Source organism: Triturus cristatus, chromosome 11 (assembly GCF_964204655.1).
Source record: "Triturus cristatus chromosome 11, aTriCri1.1, whole genome shotgun sequence".
Lineage (NCBI taxonomy): Eukaryota > Metazoa > Chordata > Amphibia > Caudata > Salamandridae > Triturus > Triturus cristatus.
In genome coordinates, this window is record NC_140594.1 from 947954958 (window position 1) to 947982106 (window position 27149).

Consider the following 27149-nt stretch of genomic DNA (forward strand, 5'->3'; position numbering starts at 1 on the left):
ATCGCGAGCGGTCGCGAGCATATGCGACCACTCGCAATGAGAAACCTGACCTCCTCGCGTTGGGAATCTCGCCGGGAGGTTTATTTTCCATGCTCGCGATCGCCAACTTGAAGTTGCTGATCGCGAACAAGGAAAAAGTCTCGCCGGGATGTCATTTTGCTTGCTCGCGGTCGCCAACTTGACGTTGAGGACCGCGAGCAAGCAAAAAATGACCGCAGCACTACGCAACACTACGCTACGCGTGTTCGCACTGTGCTACGTGCAGTTTGCGTAGTGCGAAGTAGCGCGAACTTCGCAAACTACGCGAGCGTAGCGTAGTGCTTTGCCCAGGCTTAGTCTTCATAGAAATCCAGCCTATGGACTACCTTGGCTTAATGGAAAGGGAGTGGTGCACTGGTATATCAATTGTCTTGAATCTCACAACCTTTCTATATTTCACAAAAGTGTAATGCTGAAAACGAATTTCTCTTAGCAGGGAAGCCTGCTCACCTCAAGCATACAGAGAAGCGACTCCATGCCTAAAACAATTCCTCTTGGGTTTTTTAATTGGGTCGGGGCTGCATTATACTGCAGGCCAAGAAGAAGCCTGGGGTAGGTGCCTCGGTTACACTATTACCAGTTAGTTACCGTAGCGTCACAATCACTTCTTAGTAGCTCACCAGCAAGCTACATACTGGGGCTTGAGGACAGAAACAACATATCTGTCTAGTTGGAATTCACTAAGAAAGCAAGTATTGACAACGCTATCTGACCTATTGGCTTTGCCAATTTTTTTTTACGATGCTACACAGCATCATTAAAAAGCTAAATGCTTTGGAGCATTGTGGAAAATGAACATAAAAAATAAAATAAAATCACATTAACGTAGATGCAGGCAATGACCCTGGCACAAACATTCAAGTTGGCGTATGAATGTGTGTGCCAGCCTCATGACGTAGGCACCATTTTCTTTTAGTTTTTTATTTACCGATCCAAGATGGCAGCCACTACATGGATCAGTAAATTAATATTTTTTTTAAGTGATTTTTTTTTTGTATGAAAGCGCTTAGTGAATTGTGGAGTAAATCAGCATCAGCCGGGCCCTTCAAAACTTAACAAGCATTTGCAATGCAATAGGCCTCGCAATTATGTGAGTTTGAGCTATTGGCATTGTAAATGATAATGCTTTTTATTTTTGTTCTAGTTTTTAAAACATAAATTAAAGTCATTGTCATTTACAATGCCAATAGCTTAAACTCACGCAAATGCGAGACCTATTGCATTGCTAATGCTTGTTTATTTATGTGAGGGAAGCGTGCATTTTTCTGGCTAGATCAGTATTTGTACTGTGCATGTCATGGAAGCGTATGCTTCTCCCGGGTGCTGTACCTGTTGTGTGTGTGGATCTCTTGCTAAGTCTGAGTCAAGCTTGCACTCATACACTACAGTGTCATTCATTACTCTTGTACCAAACCTGAAATGCTGCTTATTCGTTGCATCTAACAGAGGCATTAAATGCTGCAGCCCAGTGCCATACTTGTCCCATATCTTTGAAGGAAGCCTGCAGTGTCCCTGCAGTACCACACTTGTTTCATGACTTTGGCTGAAGCTTGCACTGGCCCTACAGTACCACATTTGTTCTATGCCTCTGAAGGAAGCTTGAGGTGACTGGCCCTGCAGCAGCACACTTATTCCATGTCTCTGAAGGAAGCTTTCCCTGGCTGGCACGGAAGTACCACACTTGTCCCATGCCTCATGTCTTTTTAGGAAACTTGCCCCGGTCCTGCAGTGCCATTTTTCTTTTTAGTCTTTCAAGGAAGATTGTGATACTCTTGACCAGTGTTGTATGTCTTATGCATGTTAGCCAAGGACACACTGCCTTCCTGCTCCCTGTGCTCTATCGTCGTGAGTTCCCTGTAGGACCCACTGTGGTTCTCCCTTAAGTTAGCCAAACTTTAGGTTGCAGGCCACTTTTGCTTTGCACACGTTACGAAGTAACACATTTAATTTTTGTACCACAATATTATTTCATAAATGCACTGCACGTGTTGTTGTTACTCAGCACTTCTTCCTGGGACTCAGCCTGGACATTTGGTACATAGTCAAACAACATTGTGCTTTATTTTTCTCTGTGGTCAGTCACTAACACATTCTAACAAATAGACATAACAGAGAGACCCAGCCGCTGATTTCTAGCATGGCATTTCCGATCATGTAGGCTGAGACTTCCCATTTTAAAAACAGAAAGGAGGATTTCTAGCAGAGGAAAGGTGCCAGGATGACCGAGCCAGCTCTGTGCAAATGTCAGGTATGGGGGCCAGTTCTAATCCCACAGATCTCTTATATATCACTCTGCTCATGTAGTGAGATTAGGCTTAGGCAGAAATATAATTTGGCATAACAGGGCTTTTCATTGTATACAGTTTATTGGTAATGCTAATTACTCTGCTTAGTTTCATATGTTTTCTAATTGCAGCACAATTGCTTCATGATGGAGCACAATAGTTTAAATAAATATGGTAAACATTCCTTGTGTTTTTCTTTTGTTTATTATGGACATGCATGAGTGAGAGAATGGAAGGTAATGATCTGTTATCATGGTTGCCCTGGGGAGCTAGAGTGTTGTGTTTTGGGGTGCCACTTACCTGTTACTCCGGGAAGGTTAGGAGGGCAGGTAAGGCACTATGACTTGTCAGGATTTGGGCCCACAAGTACTGATGTGGTATGGTGGCTCAGTCCCTACATACTGACGTTCTGTGATCCCAGGCGTAGTTCTGTATCCGAACAGAATCCCTGCAACACTATCAATTTCTATGTGTTTTAGGTCTAACCAAAAGACTACTTTAGCTTTCTTATCAGCCTCATTAAATCAAAAATAAGAAATAATGTTGCTGAGAGAACATGGACTTTGGGTAAATCCACTTCAGTTATTCATCAGACAGTGCCACATATTCATTCAGAACTTCATAACAGCATACATATAACTGGGCAGTGAATCTGCCCCTTTACAGCCATTGGCTTTGTTGCCAATATTTGGCTCTACATACTAGATGGCCACTGGTCTTTAAGATGTCAGGTAGCCTGAGTAACAGTATTTTACCTGCTTAATCTGTGTTACTCTGCATCGAAAGAAGTCCGACCTCAGGAGATATTTCCTTTAGTTCATCCTCCAGCAGCTCACCTGCAGACTAATACTAATTGAGTAATGAGAATACCAGAAGCCCTTTTGTCATTGCTTTTGGATCCCTAACTTTCTTATGCAGAAAGTTAGGCATCACTGCTTCAAAACCATGTCACCATCTTGAAACGGTATTATGTGCATTCTTTTATTTTTCACTTTTCCAAGATGGCACACCAGTGTGAGGCTTTACTTTTTTACTTGTTTATTGAAGCACATGCCCTCCACCATCAGCTGGCATATTTTTCCTAAGTTTTTCTTTCTTTCTTTTTTTAGTTATTTTACCATATTGTTGCACTACTAAGAAAACCACCACCATGTGTTTTAGAAGGCAAGCAGGTCTTCTTTTGATGCCAAGAGTCTTCCAAGCAAAAGTCCACAAAGATCAGACTCAAACAGTCTGATGGTCCAAGTGTGGCTATGGGGAGATTAATACCAGGGGACATTCAGTCTTCAGTTTTACTTACTTCAAGAGCTTTGAATTACACTAGTAGACCGATGCACCAGATACTCAACCTGTGCCTCCTATGCCACATCTGTCTCACTCTCCTCCTTCCTTGTGAGTGGTGTACTTGTGTGTGAGCCGTGTGGTCGTATGAGTGAAGGACAACCACCATGTTTTGTGAGTGCATTGTGAGTGGTGTGCCTATGTGAATGCAGATTTAACATTGTATTTTGTGAGGGTATGGTAAATGGTCTGCAGGTTAGAAGTAGTGCCTGCGTGAGTGTAGAGTGAGGCATATGCCTGTGTGGGTGCAACATGAGCAGTATGAGTGTGGGGTCCCTGCATATTATGTCTTTGTGTGTTTGCGCTTTACGAAGGCCGAACCTATTGGCTTTTGGAATGCTTTATAGAGTTATGCCTTTGGCTTCCAGGACAACAGGGAGTGGAAATACAAGAATGTGTGTATGAGGATGGTTGCGAGTTCTTATATGTCAGCTGCAGGCTATGTAGAAGGAGCTTCATGATTGTTCGGGACAGCTGAAGACTGAGATGTCACTCTTATGAGGGGCCCAAGTTACCTTGCTTGCACTAGGGCCTACGACAACCTAGCTACGCCACTGTTATTTAATTAGCACTTTTGTGGTGATGAACTGGAGGTGTTGAGCTTTGCACTTAATCAATAATAACACTACAATTGATAGTAAAGCATTGGTTTTCAAAATGTGTAACACCATGCTTTTCTCATATAAAATAATCTCAATAAGGCATCCAAAGTGACAAACATATTTTCTCACATTTATTTCATCAAAGGCTATGTGTAGGAAACAATTTGAATAATTTCACTGTGGTTTAGGGTGAACAAAAACAAAAGTAGACAAGTACACCTGTGCTTAGTGTGACGTCTTTTATGTCTGCAGAGAGAATTAGATTAATTTGAAAGGGGTGGCAATGCACACTCTAGAAGTGGATTAGAGGCTGCTGGAGTCACAACAGGAGGAGATATGGTGCTGTTCACAGGGCTTCACCGCTCACTCTTCCATGTCTGACATTATAATATTCAGCTGACAATTATAATAATCCATAAAATAATCCACATTTGTAAAGCGTGAACAATCACCCGTAAGGGTCTCTAGGTGCTGGGGGCCGTCGGGAAGATTAAGCACGCTATTGCCCAGAGTCAAATGGTGCTGGGCTAATCTGCTGCCGGCGCGGGGGATCGAAGCGTGATCCCAGATTCCGGAGTCAGTCACCCTGTCCGTGGCGCCACACCTCTTCCCACAATCGGTCCCTGTTCTATGTGGCATCGTCAGCAAGTCATGGCTTTTTAGTCAAATGCAGTTTTTATGCTGGTGATTACAGCTGGTACTTATAATGTTAAATGTGAAAGTACTAGTCTCAAAATGCACTGGGCAGTAGGCTAAAATACTTAGGCTGAAGGTGTTGGACATGATATGGCCCACATTGTAACTGTAAAAATGTATAATGTTTTGACCGTTGCGGTTATGTTCAGTAATTTTTTTTTAAGTTCAATCAAATACATGGCTGCCAATATGCTTTTGGCAGACCTTTAACAAACATTTTTCCGGTTTGAGGCAAGTTGCTGCTTGCTGCTGCTGTTTCTGTTGTGTTCCATTTAGGGTTATTTTCTAATTTTGCACAAAATGCATCCTCGGAAATTTTGTATGCAAGCCTGCATTTTGCACTAAGAAAAAGGCACCAAAGGCCAGTGGCAGCTGCTTGGGATCCTAAGCAGTGGAGCAGCAAGAGGGGGGGGAGAGCAGGATGCAAAAATAAGCTAAGATAAAATATATATGCGTAGTAGTCACCCAATGCCTCTTATAAAGAGTATTCCATATGGGGAGCTACTCCGGATCAAAAGAAATAGCTCCCAAAAGATAGACTATGAAAAAGCTGCTAGTAACAGTATTAACCGATTTAAATCAAGAGGTTATTCACAAAAAACATTGCAATTGGCAAAAGAGAAGGTTGAAATTAAAGAAAGACAAATCTTATTAAATGAAACAAACATAAAGAAACCAGGAGAAGACACGGGGAATTTAAGACTGATTACCAGTTACTCATCAGCAGCAAATAAACTAAGAATAATTTTAAATAGGAACTGGAAAATCCTAAAATCTGATAATGTGGTGGGGAGAGAATTTATGGATCATCCACAAATAACATTCAGGAAGGCACGGTCTATTAAAGATCGCCTAGTACAAAGTCATCTCCCTAAACAGATAGCTGGGGGCAGCCTACAGAACCTTCATGGCTCATTTCCATGTGGAAAATGCAAAGCTTGCAGCTCCAGTAAAAGAGTTCTCATGTATCAAATCCCTGGGTATCAACACATGAATAAGATTTCTAAATTCATGACGTGTACCACGACATATGTGGTATACTGTTTGGAATGCCCATGTGGCTATCGCTACGTGGGCAGTACTGTCAATGCAGTAAAAATGCGGGTACTTGAACATCAAAGGGCAATTGCTGACAAGGATGAGAATTATCCAGTTGCCCGTCATTTTGCCATTCATCATAATAGTAATAGATCACTATTGCAGTTTTTCTGTCTAGACTGTATTCCCAAGGATGTAAGAGGGGGAGACAGAGAGAAAAGGTTACTACGTCTGGAGTCAAGATATATTATTGAACTCCAGACTAAGTACCCGAATGGGCTTAATGCTGGAGAAGAACTAATAACCCATCTTTGGGATAAATCTATCAATTAATACAGCATTCTCTAAAATCTTGGCACAAAAAGTGAAAATATAAAATAATGACACGAAAACAACCGAAGCCCATTCAGGGCAGTATAACGTTACAACAACGTTATTTACGTTTGAATTATCAATTTAAATATAATATATAGCATTACAATGTGCGATTCTTTATTTAAAATCATGTAATACGACAATAATTTATTGTGTACCTAATGATTGCTAATAATAATGAATTGAAACATATTGGTTTGCACATTCAAATATGGCGTCCATGAATTTTGGTGTCGTCCTTCATTTGTTTTGATGTATTATGTCTTTATTTACTTCCGCTTCAGAGACGGTAGCCGACACTGACGAAGGCTATGGCTGAAACGCGTCTGTTCTGTTAAAGTTTTTGCACCGAATAAATCCCTTATTGGATTATTACCAATAGGAGTGCTGGTCCTTTCTGTGCGTGAAAGCAACAGTAGAGCGTGAATATATATATATATAAAACTTTACATACTTGCCGCTGCGATCACCGCATTGATTCTCTCCCAATGCAGGTTCCCAGATGCCAATCCTGATGCTGCTCTCATGCTCAGACTAGTATTCCCAGCAAGGGAACAGCACTGGGTTTGGTCTGAGCTGCCTGGTTTGCTGCTCAGACAGTGCCTGGGAGTCTGTGGCTTTTTCCCAACCCAGCTTTGCAACACAGCCGGGTGGAGAAATGCTAAGTGTGCATGACGGTTTGGGCAGCCTAAGACAGCCTGGCAAGCTTTCATGCGTGCTTAGTAATGCCCATCACCCCTACTCCCCACTCTTGCACATAGATTGCATGGCCCCGCCCCGCCATATGAAGCGCCTTGCTGGCAGCCTGCAGGAGGTAAGAAAAAAAATTAAATTATAATAAGATTATTTTATTATCAATTCATTTTTCAAATGGTTAAATCTGCTGCCACCAAGTGGGGCGACGCTCCACCGCCAAAACGGAGGAGCCGCCCCTGCCAAATACAGGGTTATCCATCTTGTGTAACTTTACATTTTTGTTGATATTCTGCATAATTACAGAGGCTTATGCAAGTTACATCCACTCCTAATTTTAATGGGTTGTTGTCATCTTGCATTTTAGTTACCAGAGTGTAATGACAATACTCTGGGTTTTTGTTTTGATGTTGATGAAGCAAGTATACTGTGTAAATTTTACGATTTGTCAGATGTGTCCCATCTCTCTCATCTTGTTGTTTGTATTGATTGTTTTATGGGTGAAACTCACCCGAAATAAACTCTGTTGATGATTAACAAAATCCCAAAGGGTATTATGAAATCATCAGTAACCAATGATTTTCAGGCCTATTCCTTTAGCCCCTAAGCACACTCTGGTAGATTGCCATGAGAATATAGTTTAAGTTTTGGGTTAGATACATATTTAGCCCCCTATTCTGAGTTCCACATTAATCCCGCATTGAGATACGAGGCCAAAATTAATTACACCAGTCAGTATATCCCAGTAGTCTAAAAGGGATTATGAGTTAAACTATACTAAATGGGGAATACCTTGCTGGACCTAGAATCACTGGGTTCTTTTGCTCAGATTTTCATCAATACTGTGGTGTTTAATGCAGATATTTACCACCTTCTCTGAGCAGGTGATAAGTATCTGTGGGGGGCCAGTGTGAATCATCGAGTTTTGGACAGGGGGCGGGCGATTGAGGGATGGGGAGGCTTTGGCATATCTAAGGGAAGCATTCTGTGAGCTTACATAGACCTGGAGGGGGCAAGCAAGGGCTGAACTGTGCCTCAGCTCGCAGCTCGAGCCCTGTTCCCACCAGTGACGACGTGTATCCAGTGAAACTGAGTCCAGTGTTTCTGGACCTGGTAATTTCAGGTCTTGAAAAAACAGACTGTTCGAGTTGCCTCGAGTGGAAGTGGTATTCTCCTGGGATACTGCTCTGGGCAGTTCAGAATTGGGGCCTTAGTTTCTTCTTCAGAGAAATCCCTTTCCATTTACCATGTTATTTATTTATTTATTTATTCAGTGTTTTGTATAGCGCGAACTTGACCCCGTAGGGTATCAGAGCGCTTTACAATTCAGGACATGATAACTTTTACGGTACAAAGTTCTGTATAGCATTTAATATATTAAAGTCCAGTTCCAAGTTGTCACAGCTACTTCTTCTGATAACTACTTTAGCAAAAGTGAGAGGTTAGGGCAATTTCATTCTCTAAGCAAACTTACTCCAAACATTTTACAACTCAATTTAAAATTTATGTGTGAGATTAAAGTGATAAAACCCAGTGAAAATCTTTCAGGATAACGGAGAAGATAAGATGACAACCTGAGCGGTCGCAGTGGTGTTAGCTCTGAAACACCACGGCACAGTGGACCTCGCCCAACCCACAATCACCTGAACATGAGGGTAGAGTGGCCCCCTTATTTGCTGTGCTGACCTACCTGGATCAGTATAGGGCTCAGAACTGCTCTGAATAAAGACCAGAAGAGGGGCGTGCAGACTCAGAAACATCTTCCATGCTCAGTGGCGTAGCTAGGTCTTTGGCCATGGGTGACAGTCTCTGCGTTTGCTGCCCATGGACGCATTGAAGGGGGGGTGCTGGCAGGATTCCGCTGATTGCCGCTGCGACTGCCGCAGTGTAGAGCGATGGGGGGCTCCACTGTCTCCAAAACATGTGCCGCCCAGGGTGGACCATCCCCCCCCCCTTTGCTACGCCACTGTACCTGGTGCCCCAATGGTTGCAGTGAGCCACCAGCAGTGGGAGGAGGAAGCTGCTTTGTTTCTCCTGGCTGAGATCTTGCTTTGCTTTCAATGTTTTAACTGACATGGGGTCTAGCAGGGTGCTGCTGTTGTGCAGTTGGTGTGGAGAGAGCAGACTGGATGGGGGCATACCCAGGCCCTGGACTGCAATAGGCAAATTAGGTAATAGAAATCCAAGGCGGTATGTACCGCCCTTTACCATTTTTATGTAGCAGCAGTTCAGCAGTGGTAGCTACTCCGCTAACGCGGAGAAGTGTCGCCCACTGCTTTTTAAGCAGTGCAAAAAAGAAAATGATAATAACACAATGTTATTTTCATTTTATTATTCTGTACTGGTTCAGAGTTGCTTCATTTTAGGTGTGGTGCGGGGATGGGCTGTCACAGGGGCAAGGCGGGGAGAGGTGGGCACTCTCTTAAGTGCACATGATGGTTGGGCCGGCCAAACAGTCATGCACACTTAGCATGTTCTCCACCCGGCTGTAATGCCCGCTTGGTGGAGAACATTCACAGGCTCTCAGTCCCTGTCTAAGCACCAAATCAGGACACTCAGACCAATCACCACGCTGCTGCTGTGCTGGTAACAGCAGCGTCGTGATTGGCTAGGGAATTCTGGGAGCCTGTGAGCTTCTGGTGCTTCCGTGCGACAGAAGAGGACAGAGGAGAGAGGCTGAGGCAGGTAATTTTTATTTTTTTCTACCCACCCCCTGTTTCATCCATTGCAGTCACTACTGCAGCTCAGTTGCCCAAATGTGCAAGGGGGGGGGGGTGAAGCATCCACCACAATAAACAGGCAAACAACTGAGGAATGACTGGCAGAAATGCTGCAAAGTGCGGTGAACCAGAATCCTCTGATGGAAGAGATTAAAGAGGGACCCCTGATAAAGAAATACTTGTTTAAAACCACTAATTATTGAAGCACATAAAGCCATCAAGGGGAATATATATGACATTGTGATTTTGGTTACAGTGCTGATCCAAGATATGGAAAAAATCAGGAGCCACACCAAAGATCTCGAAGACTCCTTGGCTGGCCTAGAAGACACAGTCGGAAACCATTCACTTGACTGATATACAAGTCAATTGACCGATATGAGCAAAGCATTGAAGTGCCATGAGGAAAAGCTAGCAGACCTGCAAGACAGAACAAAAAGAAACAATGTACGCATTTTGAGATTTCCTGATGCAACAGAGATGCTCTCATTGAACAGTTTCTTAAACAACTCTTGTGGACCTATTAAAAAACCTGGATGGCGCAAGTGGACTGGTAATAGAAAAGGCACGTAGAACCCCCAGAAGGAAACCTCCCCCTGGGGAGCCACCACAGATGATCATGATGTGTATGCAGGACCAAATTCAGACTACGACTACTATCAATGGCGCAATAGTTGGAGACAGTAGAATACAACAGCAATTTTGTATCTCTTTATACCCTGATTATAGTGTTGCGACTCAAAAGAGGAGGAGAATATTCCAGAAAGCAAAATGCATCTATGTGAGTTGAAGATAACAAATGCGCTCCTCTGATCATCATGCTTGTGGATCAATGTAAAAAGCAAAAGGCAATTTTTTGAAATCCTCGAAGATGCCATAAACTGTATTGAAAACTTGGGTCCAATGGAGTAATGTAAAATATAAACCCAGAATATAATTATTGCTCATTTCATATGGTGCTTAGCTAATGCTGGTATTCATCTACCAAGGGCCAGGGTGCTGTTACATTATAAATGGCCACTAATGAGTACTGAGCTGGCATAGAGGTGGAGCCATAACCAGATAATTGTTAAGGGTAACTGTAAGATCCAGGTAGTGCAAGTGGTATGGGTAAACGCAGGTGCCCCTAAACAAGTGAGCCTGAGTGACCCACTCAATAGTGGGAAGAGTAGAATGTGTTATGTTGGGGGCCAAGGGCAGGGGATTATGCACCTGTTGTGCCAATTGTTTGGGCCAAGTTGGGGAGGGTCACCTGGAAGGGGGCAGTTAAAGGCATTTGGGTGGCTTGGAAGCTCACTCTCATCAACACATTTATAGTGGAGATTAAAGGATTTTGTAAATTTCTGTTACAGACTTGGCAACTCAAAACAAGTGGATGTTTAGGACATACCTGAAACACAATTTCATGGAATTTTAAGTGGATAACTAGTCAATTAAGAGACAAAGAGTGGGGTCTTATTTAAAACAGTAACAGGTCCAAATCATTATGCTGCAGGAAACCCATTTAACAATCACAGAGCTTGAAATACTCCATGAGAATTGAGGGGGGGGGGGGCACTTAGGTATGTCTCATTAAGTTCTTCAGCCAAAGAGGTATTCCTCTGGGCGTCACTGGCCCTACAAGCAGAGGCTACATTTCAGGACCCCGATGGTAGAAATGCAGGGGTGACAGGAACGCTGAATGATAGTATTATTGAACACTTATGCACCTAACAAGGACTCACTCAATTTCTTTGAGGGTTTGATGAAATTGTTGGCACTATATGTTCACTATTGTATATTGTTCATGGGAGACTTCAGCTTTGTCTTAGATAGGTATCTGGATAGTTCCAGGGCTAAAACCAGGCCACCAGGTGGTTCGTTGTGAGCATTGCACGTGACTATGGACACACTGAATTTGACTAGATTGTGGAAAACTCCACACAAAGATACAAAAGGGTACTCTTATTATTGACCACCCCCACACACAATAGTTTTTCCAGGATCAATTGTACCCTGGTGCACCTGGAAAGTGCATTTGAATTTGACAGAACCACATATTTAGATCACACATTATCAGATCATGCTCCCCTTTTGATACAATGGGTTGAGGGAGTTTATTCAGTGCCACTTTCCCAGTGGAGATTCCAGGTGAGGGCATTACCAAAATGCTCCTTTAGAGAAGAGATTAGGGAGACCATCCGAGGATATTTTCAGATAAATATAGACATGGGGACATGGGCCAGAATTATGTAGGAGGCCTTTAATGTAAAGATTAAAGATACTTGCATGGTAACCACCTATAGAATCAGGAAATCATTTCTAACTCAAATGGACAACATGAAAAACAGAAATTAAGTAGCTAATCAACACACAACAGAGGGCATGTTGGAGTGGAAAACTAGAACTGAAATCCTTGAGGAATTAATCAATCAATCAATCAGTCATTTGTTGAGCGCACTACTTACCCGCAAGTGTCTCAAGGTGCTGGGGGAGGGTTGTGGGGCCGCTACTGATCAAACAGCCAGGTCTTCAGTATCCTCCTGAAGGTCAGCAGGTCTTGGGTCTGTCGTAGGTTCAGTGGGAGGGTGTTCCATGTCTTGGGGGCGAGGTGGGAGAAGGATCTCCCGCCGGTGGTTGTTTTTCGGATGCGCGGGATGGTGGCGAGTGAGAGGTCGGCGGAGCATGGCTGGGGGTTTGGGGTGTAGAAGGAGAGCCGTCTGTTGAGGTAGGCTGGGCCGGTCTTGTGGAGTGCCTTGTGTGCGTGGATGAGGAGCTTGAAGGATATCCTCTTGTTGACGGGGAGCCAGTGCAGGTTTCTTAGGTGGGGGTGATGTGGCCGTGTCGTGGTACATCGAGGATCAGTCGTGCTGAGGCGTTTTGGATGTGTTGTAGTCAATTGATAAGCTTGGTCGGGGCACCCGCGTAGAGGGTGTTTCCGTAGTCGAGTCAGCTGCTGACGAGGGCCTGGGTGACTGTCTTTCTTGTATCTGTCGGGATCCATCTGTAGATCTTGCAGAGGGTGTTGAAGCAGGAGGAGGAGACGGCGTTGAATTGCTTGGTCATTGAGAGTGTTGAGTCGAGGATGATTCCCAGGTTGTGTGCGTGGTCGGTGGGGGTCGGGGCTGCCCCCAGTGCCGTTGGCCACCAGGAGTCGTCCCAGGCTGATGGGTTGGAGCCGAGGATGAGGACCTTTGTCTTGTCCGAGTTCAGCTTCAGACGGCTGATCTTCATCAAGTCGGCGACGGCCTTCATTCCTTCGTGGAGGTTGGATTTGGCAGTGATGGGGTCCTTGGTGAGGGAGAGGATCAGTTGAGTGTCGTCGGCGTAGGAGATTATGTTGAGGTTGTGCTGTCGGGCGACGTGTGCGAGTGGGGCCATGTAGATGTTGAACAGTGTCAGGCTGAGGGAGGATCCCTGGGGTACGCCGCAGATGATCTCGGAGGCTTTGGAATGGAATGGGGGGAGGCGGACGCTCTGGGTTCTGCTGGAGAGGTAGGAGGTGGTCCATTCCAGAGCCTTGTCTCGGATCCCCCTGCGGCATGGAGGCGTGCGCGTAGTGTGCGGTGGCAGATGGTGTCAACGGCGGCGGAGAGGTCTAGGAGGATAAGTGCTGCGGTCTCCCCGTTGTCTTGCAGGGTCCTGATGTCGTCGATGGCGGCGATGAGGGCGGTCTCGGTGCTGTGGTTGCTGCGGAACCCAGACTGGGAAGGGTCCAGGATTCTGTTCTCTTCGAGGTATCAGGTTAGCTGTATGTCGACGATTTTCTCAACGACCTTGGCCGGGAAGGGGAGCAGAGAGATGGGCCGGAAGTTCTTCAGGTTTCTTGGGTCTGCCTTGGGTTTTTTGAGTAGGGCGTTGATCTCGGTGTGTTTCCAGCTCTCTGGGAAGGTCGTAGACTTTAAGGAGAGATTGATGACATTGCGCAGGTGGGTTGCGATGGAGCTGCTTGCTTTGTTGAAGACGTGGTGCGGGAATGGGTCTGATGGAAAGCCGGACTGGATTGTGCTCATGGTCTTGATGGTGTCATCGACGCTCACGCTGGTCCAGGCTAGCATGGGGACGTGGTTGATGGTGTGCGGAGGGTCTGTTGTGTTGCTGTCTGGTGGGGCTGTCTGGGTGTTGAAGCTGTCGTGGATGTCTGCTATCTTGTGGTGGAAGAAGGTGGCGAGGGAGTCGCACAGAGCTTGCGACGGCGGGATGTCGTTGGTGTTGGAGCTGGGGTTGGAGAGTTCCTTCACGATGTTGAAGAGCTCCTTGCTTTCGTGTGCGTTGTTGTCGAGACGGTCTTTGAAGGAGGTCTTCTTGGCAGCCCTGATGAGGTGGTGGCGGTTGCGGACGGCGTCCTTGTGTGCTGCGTGGCTATCTGGAGTTTGTTCATTTCTTCTTTAGTTTCTGGCAGGCTTGCTTGGAGGCTAGGAGTTCTGGGGTGAGCCAGCTGGCCCTCTTGCTGGTGTCTCTGTGGGGGGTTTCTTCAGCAGGGCGAGGGTGTTGGTGCAGTCCTCGATCCAGCGTCTGAGGTTGTGGGCAGCGTCGTCAGTGTTGGAGGGTTTGGTGGGTGGGCTGAGAGCGAGGTTTGCATGTAGTTGGTCTTCGGGGATTTTGCTCCAGCGGCGGCGGGGGATCTGTTGGTTGCGGTGGTGTGTGGTGGGTTTCTGGAAGGTGAAGTGGATGCAGCGGTGGTCGGTCCAGAGGAGTTCAGTGGTGTGGCTGACGGAGACGTGTGGGCTTGAGGAGAAGACGGGATCGAGTGTGTGGCCAGCGGAGTGGGTGGGCATTGTGACGAGTTGTCTCAGTCCGAGGTTGGCGAGGTTATCGATCAGGGTTGTGCAGTTGTTGTCGTTGTTGTTCTCAAGGTGAAAGTTCAGGTCTCCAAGGAGGATGTAGTCGGTGGAGGTCAGGGCGTGCGTGCTGATGAAGTTGGCGATGGAGTCGCTGAACTGGGGGCGGGGTCCGGGGGGTGAGTAGACAAGGGTGCCTCTGAGGGTGGAGTTGGGGTCTGTGTGGATCTGGAAATGCATGTGTTCGGCAGTGCTGAGCGCGTCATCGGTGCTGGTCGAGACCCTGATGCTGTTCTTGTGGACGATGGCGATTCCTCCTCCGACTCCATTGGTGCGGTCTCTGCGGGTGATCTTGTAGCCGTCTGGGATGGCTATGGCGATGTCGGGTGCAGAGGAGTTGTTCAACCAGGTCTCTGTCAGGAAGGCGACGTCCGGGGAGGTTGTGTTGAGCAGGTCCCAGAGCTCGAGGGCGTGTTTGCGTGCGGAGTGGGTGTTCAGTAGTATGCATCGGAGGTGGTTGAAATCTTTCTTGGCGGGTGGTTCGTCGGCTTTGTGCCTGGTGTAGCTACAGTTCCGGCAAGTGAAGGGACCGTGTGTGCGTTTCGGGGCGGCCTTGAAGCAGTTGTGGGTCCGTCCGGGGTTCAGAGCGTGCAGAGTGCTGGCGTCGTAGTGGCCGGTGCGGGGGCCGGGGGTTCTGGCGCTGGGCGCGGTCCAGGCGCGGACGGGCGCAGACGGGCTTGCAGCAGCCGGCATATATGGGGAGGTGGGAGGGAGGAGCAACTGGGAGGCGGGGGCAGGGAATGGGCAGTCAGGGGTGTGGGGCTGCAGGGGACGCAGCGGTGAGGGGCGACGAAGGAAACAGAAGGCAAAAGGACACAACAATTGGGAGGGAAACGAGTGGCACAGAAGGCAAAAAGGACACAAGAAAGGGCACAAAGGTCACAAAAATCAGGGGGAAATGAGTGGCACAGAAAGCAAAAAGGTCACAAAAAAGGGGGGAAACGAGTGGCACAGAAGGCAAAAAGGTCACAAGAAAGCGCAAAAAGATCAGAAAAATCGAGGGAAATTAGTGTCACAGAAGGCAAAAAGGTCACCAAAAAACAGGGGGAAAAGAGTGGCACAGAAGGCAAAAAGGTCACAAGAAAGGGCAAAATGGTCACAAAAATCGGGGGAAATTAGTGGCACAGAAGGCAAAAAGGTCACAAAAAACGGGGGGAAACGAGTGGCACAGAAGGCAAAAGGTCACAAGAAAGGGCAAAAAGGTCACAAAAATCGGGGGGAAACGAGTGGCACAGAAGGCAAAAGGTCACAAGAAAGGGCAAAGAGGTCAAAAAAATCGGGGGGAAACGAGTGGCATAGAAGGCTAAAGGTCAAAAAAAGGGCAAAGAGGTCACAAAAATCGGGGGGAAACGAGTGGCACAGAAGGCAAAAAGGTCACAGAAATGCAGGGGCAGCTAAGCAACAGAAGGCAAAAACGGGCAGAGAGACACGGGGGCAGCGAGGGATACACGGGGGCAGCGAGGGAAACAGAGGGAGAGAGCGGGCACAGACCACGTTCAGGCAGTGGGGGAGACAGACAACAGCAGTCACAGACACAACAATGAAAATGCAGGCACTACAACGAGAGCAGTGAAAAAATACAGGCAGTACAATGAGAGCAATGAAAAATACAGGCAATACAATGGAAGATAAACAAACCTACGGCCTACCACTGGCCACCAGGGATGAGGCGCAGGTGGTAGCCTTCGGGTGGAGGAGGGCCTCGAACTTCCTCATCAGCGGCAGCTGGGGCAGGGACACACAGGCGGTGCTGTGCGGAGGGGGAGCGACCTACCTGGAAGGGTCAAAGGGTCGCTCTCCTCACCGCGCAGCGGCAAGCATATATGGGGAGGTGGGAGGGAGGAGCAGCTGGGAGGCGGGGGCAGCGAATGGGCAGTCAGGGGGGCGGGGCCGCAGGGGACGCAGCGGCGGTGGCGGTGAGGGGTGACGAAGGAAACAGAAGGCAATAGGGCACAACAATTGAGGGGGAAACGAGTGGCACAGAAGGCAAAAAGGTCTCAAAAAACGGGGGGAAACGAGTGGCACAGAAGGCACAAAGGTCACAAGAAAAGGCAAAAAGGTCACGAAAATCGGTGGGAAACGAGTGGCACAGAAGGCAAAAAGGTCACAAGAAAGGGCAAAAAGGTCACAAAAATCGGGGGGAAATGAGTGGCACAGAAGGCAAAAAGGTCACAAAAAACGGGGGAAACAAGTGGCACAGAAGGCAAAAAGTCACAAGAAAGGGCAAAAAGGTCACAAAAAACAGGGGGAAACGAGTGGCACAGAAGGCAAAATGTCACAAGAAGGGGCAAAAGGTCACAAAAATCGGGGGAAACGAGTGGCACAGAAGGCAAAAAGGTCACAAGAAAGGGCAAAAAGGTCACAGAAATCGGGGGGAAATGAGTGGCACAGAAGGCAAAAAGTTCACAAAAAACAGGGGGAAACGAGTGGCACAGAAGGCAAAAAGGTCACAAGAAAGGGCAAAAAGGTCACAAAAAATTGGGGGGAAATGAGTGGCACAGAAGGCAAAAAGGTCACAAGAAGGGGCAAAAAGGTCACAGAAATCGGTGGGAAACGAGTGGCACACAAGGCAAAAAGGTCACAAAAAAGGGCAAAGAGGTCACAAAAATCGGGGGGGAAACGAGTGGCATAGAAGGCAAAAGGTCACAAAAAAGGGCAAAGGGGTCACAAAAATCGGGGGGAAACGAGTGGCACAGAAGGTAAAAAGGTCACAGAAATGCAGGGGCAGCTAAGCAACAGAAGGTAAAAACGGGCAGAGCGACACGGGGCAGCGAGGGGAACAGAGAGAGAGAACGGGCACAGACCACGTACAGGGGGAGACAGACAACAGCAGTCACAGACACAACAATGAAAATGCAGGCACTACAAAGAGAGCAATGAAAAAATACAGGCAGTACCACGAGAGCAATGAAAAATACAGGCAATACAATGGAAGATGAGCAAACCTACGGCCTACCACTGGCCACCAGGGATGAGGCGCAGGTGGTAGCCTGCGGGTGGAGGAGGGCCTCGAACTTCCTCATCAGCGGCAGCTGGGGCAGGGACACACAGGCGGTGCTGTGCGGAGGGGGAGCGACCTACCTGGAAGAGCAGACGAGGGACAATTTTAGGGACAAGAAGCTGATGTACGGCAAATAGGATTAATTCTAGACAAAGCACAACTACCCCAGCTAGTGAGAATAATATATTTATGTTTATTTATTTATTAATTAGATGCACAGTTATTAAAAAACCATTGCATACAAAGATGCTTTAAAAGTAGTGCAATAATTCATGTCAGTTCAGTTCATATAGAGCTACATAATATACCACAGAGATTCATAAAACCATGTCACTGAAGCAACAACATCTGTGGATAGAAAGTGCAAGTAAATGGATACGGCAGAACACTCTATTAATGAAGCCATTACATACAAAGACGTTGAAAATATTTCGATGGTACACGTGATTGCTCTTCCTGTAGAGCTACTTATATTGCCACCAAGTCCTTAAATCAAGTTGGTAGGGTTTAGTGTGTTTAGGTAAAGGTGCAGCAGTAGGATGCTAAAGGGAGCATTATGAGTCAGGGGACCAATGGCCTGATTGGTGTGGTGGTCATCTTTCACTCCAAGTTTTGAGGAGAACACTGCCAAATGATCTTTCAATATCTTTGCTGTGCAGAACAAGAATTTAACAAAGTGAGCGACTAGTCTAAGAATAATGGCTGGCGGAGACTCAATCGATGCTCTTCTACATGTTCTGATTCCTCTTCATTGATTTGAACCAATATATAGGCTCCATCAGGAGAGCAGGGCAGGCGTATGTTGTGTGTTCAATGGTTTCCCAGTCGTGGTAACATAGCCAGAATTTCTTCCTACCATTCGGGTTCTGCCAGCTCGAGTCAGGTCTAGAGATGGTAGATCTCCAAGTCGATACTGTGCAGAGAGGCAAGCTGCCAGGTAGGGTTGGAATTGCAGGGCCTTGTAGCTGTTTATAACTAGATGAGCGTGTGATCGCCTTGCCAGCATGCTCTTGTTGGTGGTTAAAGCAAGATGGATCGTGGCTTTGTTTACTATGGTTTTAGAGGGTATGAAAGCAATTGCCTGGCTCCATAAAGCGCGTAGCTGAAGATTTGCAATCGCCTGATCCAGGTATGCGATGGGTCCTCATTTCTGTGGGAAATGGCCACTACAACGCGGCCGTTTCCACGCATAACAGTAACCACGCATGCATTACAACGCATGCGTGGTTACCACGAAAAGCCTTCACCACGCATACCTTTACTACGAGATACGTAGTAAAGGCATGTGTGCTAAAGGTAATATTAAAAAAGAGGGGTTGCGGGGGTCCCCCCCCACAAAAACAAACAAACCTGATTCCATTGATGTGGAGGCAATCGGCGTCGTACCGTCGTTAGAGGAAACGGAAATACACTTCCACTTCCGCTTCCTCTTTACGACGTGGACGCAGATCGGAAGAGCTTCCAGAGAAGAGAGGACGTAGCGAGGTACGGGGGAATTTAGTTTTAGTAATTAATGAGGGGGTCGTGCAGCGAAGGGGAAACTTTAAGGGTTTGTGGGTGGAGGAATCGCACAGGGAAAAATTTGTAATGTTGAGGGGAGGGGAATTTATTAGAAGAAAATGGGGCGGGGGGTCGCACAAGGGTATTATTAAAAAAAAAAGAACATTTACCACGAAAATGCCTTTACCGATATGCGTGGTATATGCATTTTCATGGTAAATGTTATTCGTGGTAACGGCATTCGCGTTGTAACGCATGCATAGAAAGGGCATGCATTGCAACGAAATGCGCTGTAATTACATACAACCCATTTCTGTCCAAAGGAGTTGATTTGATGTGTCGGGTTTTGAGCTGCGAAGTCTATAACAGAATTTTACAAATGACCCCTGGCGCATTACTTTTTGCCTGATGAGTCCAAACTCCAGGCACATCTCATACAGGGACGCCCAGGAGGGAAATAAAAGGCCTTCCTATGGGTACCTAAGGCCAAAGTGTCGAGGAGCTGTGCATCCCTAACATACAGGTCTTAAGAGTGGTATGAAATTGGCAGTCTCAGTTTTTCCCTGATTACCTCAAAGAGGGGCTTTGCCACTTTTCTGAAGGCCTGCAAAAGAGATCGGATGCATTTTTTGTGTGGCAGGAAGGATCCTCTGCTGTCAATTAGGACACCCCGCTACACATAGATGTTATCTTTGGGAATCTAGCTGTCATTTAGGAACCACTCGCCCTCCTTTTTAGAGTCAGCACGCATGCGCTGCGAGACATTATGTATCTTCAAAATGTACTGTAACCAAGCCCATCACTTGCCATTGTGTTTTTTGTTGTGCCATTCTGAAATGCTGGATTTCTATTGGTCCATTGCTTTCAATTGCCCTGCCTTCGGGTGCTTGGTTGACGCCCAGGCGATTTCACTCATTGTTTATTTTTTGGGGCCATCCAACGTTCACGGTTCCTACTGGCCCAGCGTGAGCTGACCCCTCCTTCTGTCTTAGAATTCACATCAGCCAAAGCCCTGCCTCCTCCCGCTGTTTTTCTCCTGACATGGAAACTTGTTTTAGAGGAGGAAATGGTGCTTTCTCTTGTCCCTGCTTCTGCCATGCTCTCTTAGCAAACACTGCACATAGAAGACATGCACCAGATTCCTTTGTGCTTCATGCTGCTAGTCTGTGAACTGTTGTTTTTTTAATTCCGGTAATGTTGCTTGTTTTTTCCGTGGAGTCCCAGCACACATAATAGACCAGTATCACTGTATACCTGGTGGGGACTTTGCTGTAACGTAATTACATTAAGTAATCATGTTCATTAATCACAATTTTGTAGCTTCTTGAGAAAAACCTGGAATGTCTCGCCTGCCCACACGTAGAGAGCGGGCAGCAGCAGGGGCCGGGGATTGTGAGGAGGGCAGGGGCGAGCCTTCCTACTTCGAGTGCTCAGACTTACCTGCTAGAGGCTGCCAAGTGCACTAGCAAGGACTTGGAGTACGATGGATGATGTGTGTCCCACTCATTGTATACATTATGTCAACATTTGCTATTAGGTCACTGGGTGTTTCCAAAGCACAGCGTTAGCTGTTTGGCTTCTTGGCGATTTACGCAGACGACATTTAATATATTATGTAATACTTTATCCTGGTGTGAAGCCAGAAGTTCACATTGGATCATATCCAGTGGTGGTACTTTCTTTAGTTTGTATTTATTTTAACCATTGATGGTGTGCTAAAATAGCTCACTGATGAGACAAGAGCTTTACAGACTGATTTTTAATGTAATACCCAGATATTAAAGGTGCTGTACAAAAACATTAGTGTGTTGTCCATGTGAGTGTATTTTGGACAGTTGGTTGCAAAGCCTTTAAGGCCACTGCCTTACGTTTGCTGATGATGCGCACTATTCTTAATTCTGTGCACAAGGTGGACAAAGTGGCACAGAGAGGCTGGCGAGTGGGCTCAGACAGAGTCCCTGCGTCCCCCAGCTGCCCGAAGATCGAAGGTGTGAAACCCAGGTGTAGGAGGCTGGCTTAGTATATGGTGCTCCCTTATGTAAGTGTAGAACTCTGCACTAATCCAGACAACCCTTATGGTGATTTTAGTGGTCTTAGACAACCTTAGAAAGCTCTCTAAGTGGTAGCTGTGGAGAGCAGCCTTCAGGCTTAGTCCAAAAGGAGTGTAAAGCAGCTTGTTTTACCAGAACATAATCTTATTGGTGTAGATTAAGTGAAAAAGAACCACACAGTGTATTTATAAAAATATGTATTTATTATAAGACATTCACTAACACATACAAATATCTCCTACCTGGAGATATACGCAATGCACACAATACTTTGCAACAAACACAGGTAAGTAGCACATATACACAGTGGTCACCAGGGGGGGACCAAACCATATACTAAAATAGTGGTATGTAAACCACGACTCAAGTCAAGACTATACCTAGGAGACGTAGAAGTTCTGGGGACCCAAAGAACCACCCGAGGTAAGTAACCAGGAACCCCACGGAGGTCTGTGCAGTGTGAACCCGCGTGCTCAGTTCAAGTCAATGGGTAAGTCGCGGTTGCAATTTTAAAGAAAAAGGACCCTTCCCAGTGAACCTTGAAGAAACCCAGTGGAAGACAATAGTTTGGAGAGCCACCCCACCGGTGGATACTCTAGGAACCATGATACCTATCCTGGGAAGCCGGGTGCATTGATGGGAAGTGGCGTCTGAAATCGCCGATTAACTCAATGGATGACTTCAGGGAGATGCTGCTGGCGAAGAAGGTGAAAGTGTCCGGTGTAACACAAAGGTGGATTAAAGATGAAAAGTACCTGCAAGCAGAGGGGACAGAGTCTATGCCACTCAAGAGTGACCAGGAGGCACTGAAGACGAATGCCCACCGATGTCGGGTGTTGCATTCCATGAGCAGTCCATGAGCAATCAGTAGAGCCAGATGGAATCAAAGAAGAACCTCAAGAGGGCCAACAAGCCAGAGGCACTGGAGTCGCAGGAGGACCTCGAGCAGCTTACCAAAGATGCAGGCCCACGGTGCAAGGGATGTGGCAAGGACAAATATCTTGGTCACAGGAGATGCTTTAGGTGGGGGCTACTTGGAGCCCAAACATCTCTGAGGAAGAGAGCCAACAAGCTTTTGTAATGGCATGTCAACGCGGTGCACAGGGCGTTTGGTTCCTGCAGCTCTGACAAGGGATATGAAATGAGAGAACAGTGGAGGCCTCAAGGGAAGTGAAGAACCACCACCGGTGTTGCTGAGCCTATTGGAGTCCGTGGGAGGCCAGCACCAGCAGACTGGTCAGTTTCGTTGCGATGCTTGCAGCTGCAGGGTAGTGACTCCTTCACTTCAAGGGAGATTCCTTCAGTTGTCTTGTCTTGGATGTCCACAGACCTTGGAAGGATCCTGTATGGAACACAGACACAGACGTTCCAGTAGACAAGCAGTACAACGAGACCAGGAGCAGCAGGAGTCTACCCAGTTGCAGTCTCGGTGCCCAGAGTAAAGTCCAGCGAAGTCCACAGTGCCCAGACGGTTGAAGAAGAAGTGGTGTCTTAATATGAATCTTGTCCCACGACGAATCTAGGGACCCACCCACAAGTAAGCCCTTAAGTACCCTAAGAAAAGGGTTGGTACGATTTAGGGCTCCCTCCCAAGGGAGGGGTTGGACAGTAGGGAGGATAGTCCCATGTCCTTTGTTGAGTTTTGCCAGAGCGGGAGCCAAAGGCTCCCTGAGCTGATTTGAACTGGACTATGCAAGGAGGGCACCAAATGTGCCCTTCAAGCAGACTGAGAGGCGCTGGACAGCGCCCCCACCCTGTCCTAATACACTAAGCCCTGCCTGGGAGGTGGTCACACCTCCCTGTGACGGGATACCTATTGTGCTGCCTTCCTCTGCTCGAGCTTGGCTCAGCAGCAGGAGAGCAAAATTGTGTCTCTGGTCAGCAGCAGCCATGTTTTGCTGTACGGGTCTAGAAGACTGGTACCGGGAGCATGGAGGGCCTTCCGGGAGAGCTTTACAGTGCATGGAATCATACCCCACACCATAATGTTTGATACCAAACACAACAGGGGTAGTTCCAGCAAGTTTAGAGATAGTCATTGAATAATGACGCATGGTCATTCTATGTATCGTAATGGCTGATGCACTTACAACCCAGGAGAATGGACTCCGAAGGTCATGGGGGTGTTCTGCTGATGCCGAGGCACCCTCACACTCAGAACTGAGCACCCTGTCATCAGGCATGAATTAAGGCTTGCCTTAGGGGTGACTTATAGGGTTTAAGTGCAGTGACCTCAGATATAAGAACTTATATCTGTCGTAAATGGTGCTAGCACCATGTTACACAGGCTGCAATAGCAAGCCTATAATCCCTGGTGTACCTATGCCCTCAGTACCATATACTAGGTACTTATAAGGGTACACCAGTAGCCAATCTGGGATGTACCTAAGTACTCACCATAACCAATTTAAGGGAGAAAGCAAAGAGACTGGGGTCCTGATTAGCAGGATCCCAGTCAGACTAGTGAGAAACCATAACACCAGGTAAAAGGTGGGGTTACCCAGGCAGATGGATCCTACCTTCCTACACCAGGCGTCTACAGAAATGTCGGCATTGTTAGCAGCTACCTGTCCTTTTTCAAGATTGTTTATAATTCCCCAGAATTTTTGGGAGTTATGACTTTTACTGCCTGCGAACAGATTGGCACTAAAGATGTCTGCATAGTTATTCATGTGCTCCCAGATCTTGCTATTATATTATCTTTGTAACACCCTGACCTTTGCTATGGTGCATTTGTGTAAACAGTTGCGGGCTAGTGGTCATAACTCTCTGTTTAGCACCCTGTTTAGGGATCTTAGTGCTGTGGGAGATTGCGTGGACTTGCCAGGACAACAGTCAATTGGTGGACGTTGCAGTTGCTGGTTTTTGGCAGGCGAGTATAATTGTCACTTAGGTCTTCCATCCATTGATGTGATTTTGGGAATTGGCTGATGATGTCGCTAATAATGCTTTGAACACTGGTTAAACTGAGTTTGCAATGGAGTCCTCATTATATGAGGTGTTGATCCCAGAATCTGGACTACCTTATGAGCTGGGATATTCAGGTTAATTATGATGTGTTGTGAAAAATTATCACTTTTTTGCACTGGTATTGTGAATGAGTCAATGAGGGAAAACAGTGGCCCAATACAATTGTGTAATCAAGAATTGACTTTGAGCTTACAGTACATTGTAGGGGTGACATTGTTTATTCTCTTGGGATAGCTGTATTGCCTCATCAACAAATAACAAACAACAACATTTGGACAATGTTTGTACAGGCCCAGCACTAAATGTTCAAGGAATCGTGATGATATACTTATGAAGTGAAATTGTAAGCACTGTTGTTTCCGAGAAACTAATCCTGCACTGTCACGTGAGCAAATGTGTGTCAAAAAGTCAGCGTGTAGATAAGAAGGTAATTTAAGAAACGTGTACGTGTAAAATGTTGGTGTTTCTTTCTGGGCCTAACCAAGTCATGTGAAGCTCACTCCTCGGGCATGAGTTGACTTAAGCTATATAGTATTAAGAAAACAATCCAAAGCAACGCCATGGAATATATATCAATATAAAAGATGCTAAAATTATGAAAAGGCAATCATACAATGTGAAACCAAATCATACAGAAACCCATCATTACAAATATAAAATAAAAAGCAAATATAAAACAAATGTAAAAGGAATTTAGGATCTTAAAAACAGGTCTAATTAAAAAGTTCAAAACCAAATGGAATAGCCAATTGTTTATGATTTCTGAGAGGTAGACAAAACATTTCTATTCCCAGCAACTTCAGATGATGATTTGAGAGACATACCTCGGTGCAGGTTTATGTAGCAAGTGTGTTCCCATCCTACCCCCACTGCAGCCACTGAAGGAGTGACCACAGCTAGTGGGAAATCTGGAGAACCAGAACAAATATCCAACTCATCAGGAGAAGAAGCATCCCAGGAAGGCTTGTAGAATGCATTAAGACGCAACGGCAAATGCAAAAGACAGCAATAGAAATGAGCCTTTAAGGGGTTCACCAGTATTTCCATGTCCAGAGGCTGAAACAAATTGCGTTCCTGGGCACAAGTCCAGAGCACACTCGAAAATGCATGGCAGACAGCGAAACACCAGCTGCATGCAGTGAAGACACACAGGCCAAAAGCAAGAGAACCTGTGCTTATTTAGTTCCTGAAGAAAGGGTGTGCTGAAACATTTTACAATATGTTCACGGCACAGGAGCACATGTGGTAGTGCCAGTTCCCTTAGATCTCAAAATGGGACATCCATTGCGGAGGAGAAAAAATAAAACCACTGATCAGACAATTAGGAACAGGACCAACGGACACCCCTCCAAAGATGCTTATGAGCACGAAGTGAATGAATGATGGAATGAGTCTGAAGACTGGAAGGTGCTAACCAAACCAAAGCCTAATGTTTTTAAAAAGTGTGCAACCACCGCAGTTTGAGACATGTTAAACATGTAGTGCACCAATTTTCCAAAATGTTGTGGGAAATTATAGACTGTATCTCTGAAGAGGACCTTTCAGAATAAAGATCAAACGTCTTCTTTGCAGATGTTAAGGCCGCATCTTTCTGAAACAGTAAGGCTTTCAGTCCGCTCAAAGCATCAAAGTGCCCATTCGAAAGCATTATTGAATGCCAAAGTGTTGCCTCCCTAACTGTATGGGCAGGTGGAAACAGTACGTGTGTACAAGTGACAATGGAAGAAACAGCGACAAGATAGGTCTATGCTTCGTCTCATAGTGCAGCAACCTTGATCGTTCAACATCAAATAACTCCCATTAGGGAGCAATCTGAAAGACGGATGAATCATGGCCAATGGGGAACCATTCAAGTAGCAAGATAATTTTGCCACAGACACGTTACAAGCCCCGTGGAGCGAAACGTCCTTGCAGACTAAGGAACCACTCAAAGCATTCTCACAGCCAGAACCGCTGTGAAAAACTTCAGTTTCCTTGTTCCGACAACAGACTTTAAAAGGTAAATCCCAATACTGATGTACATACACTTCCCCTAACACTTCATATCGGCCCACTTCATGTTGTTGTAGACAGAATTAGAAATAGAATGTCGAAATTGGCAGAGTAATGAACCTGTGGATTATCCAATTTGCGGAAGGTGTTTCAGCATAAGTGAAATGTAATTTCTCTATGTGTAGCATAGTATATGTTGCATCTTTACGTGCCATGAGTTCTTACTCTTTCGCACGTTGGTATGGAGAAAACAGGCTTGTGGCATTAATATGCTGCCATGCTATGGGACTAGAACAAAGTGTCTGAAGTGCCCAACTCAATAGCAGGATAGATGTAAGTTGCGACTAACCATGTTGTAATGTAGACATGTCATAATTGTATAATGTATATTGCAGACGACACTATGTTAACCCGAGAGTACATTCTAGAAGACAAGGTTGTCATACCATTGTCAACAACATCTAAACAACTTTTCTAAATTAGCCCTGTCAATTTTGCAAAGTCTTTCAGCAGCTTTCTGCTGGGAAATGTTCCAAATTTCATTATATATTGCAAACAAGAAGCGTTTTGACATGGTTTTTGAGGATTTAGCATAAAGTCCTGTAGTTCCAGATCACCAGACAGAAGGGACAAGTGTTGTTTCACCTGGGACAATGTTGAGATTTTTAGCCAATCAAGGCACAACTTCCCAACACTCTAAGTTGTCACCACCTTGAGTGTTCTGTCAGCACATACCGCAGGTCAGATCTGATGATCTTAAAGCCCTCTTTGTTACCCAGGAACCGTGCTTGACATCTGTTAGTATCTAACATCCAAACTAACTATCTCTTCCAATTGGTGTCTGATGAATTGTAAGTGCCATTCTGTAGCATGGTGTCTAGTGTTTCTTAATTGCTGCCAGTTTTCAAAACGTGCAAATGTGGGAATGCGTGGTGTGTTCAAATCCTTAGTCGTTAGCTAAACCAAGATATTATGTTAGTTGCACAGTTTTGTTCATGAAAATGATCTGTTGTGGTATAAGGCATG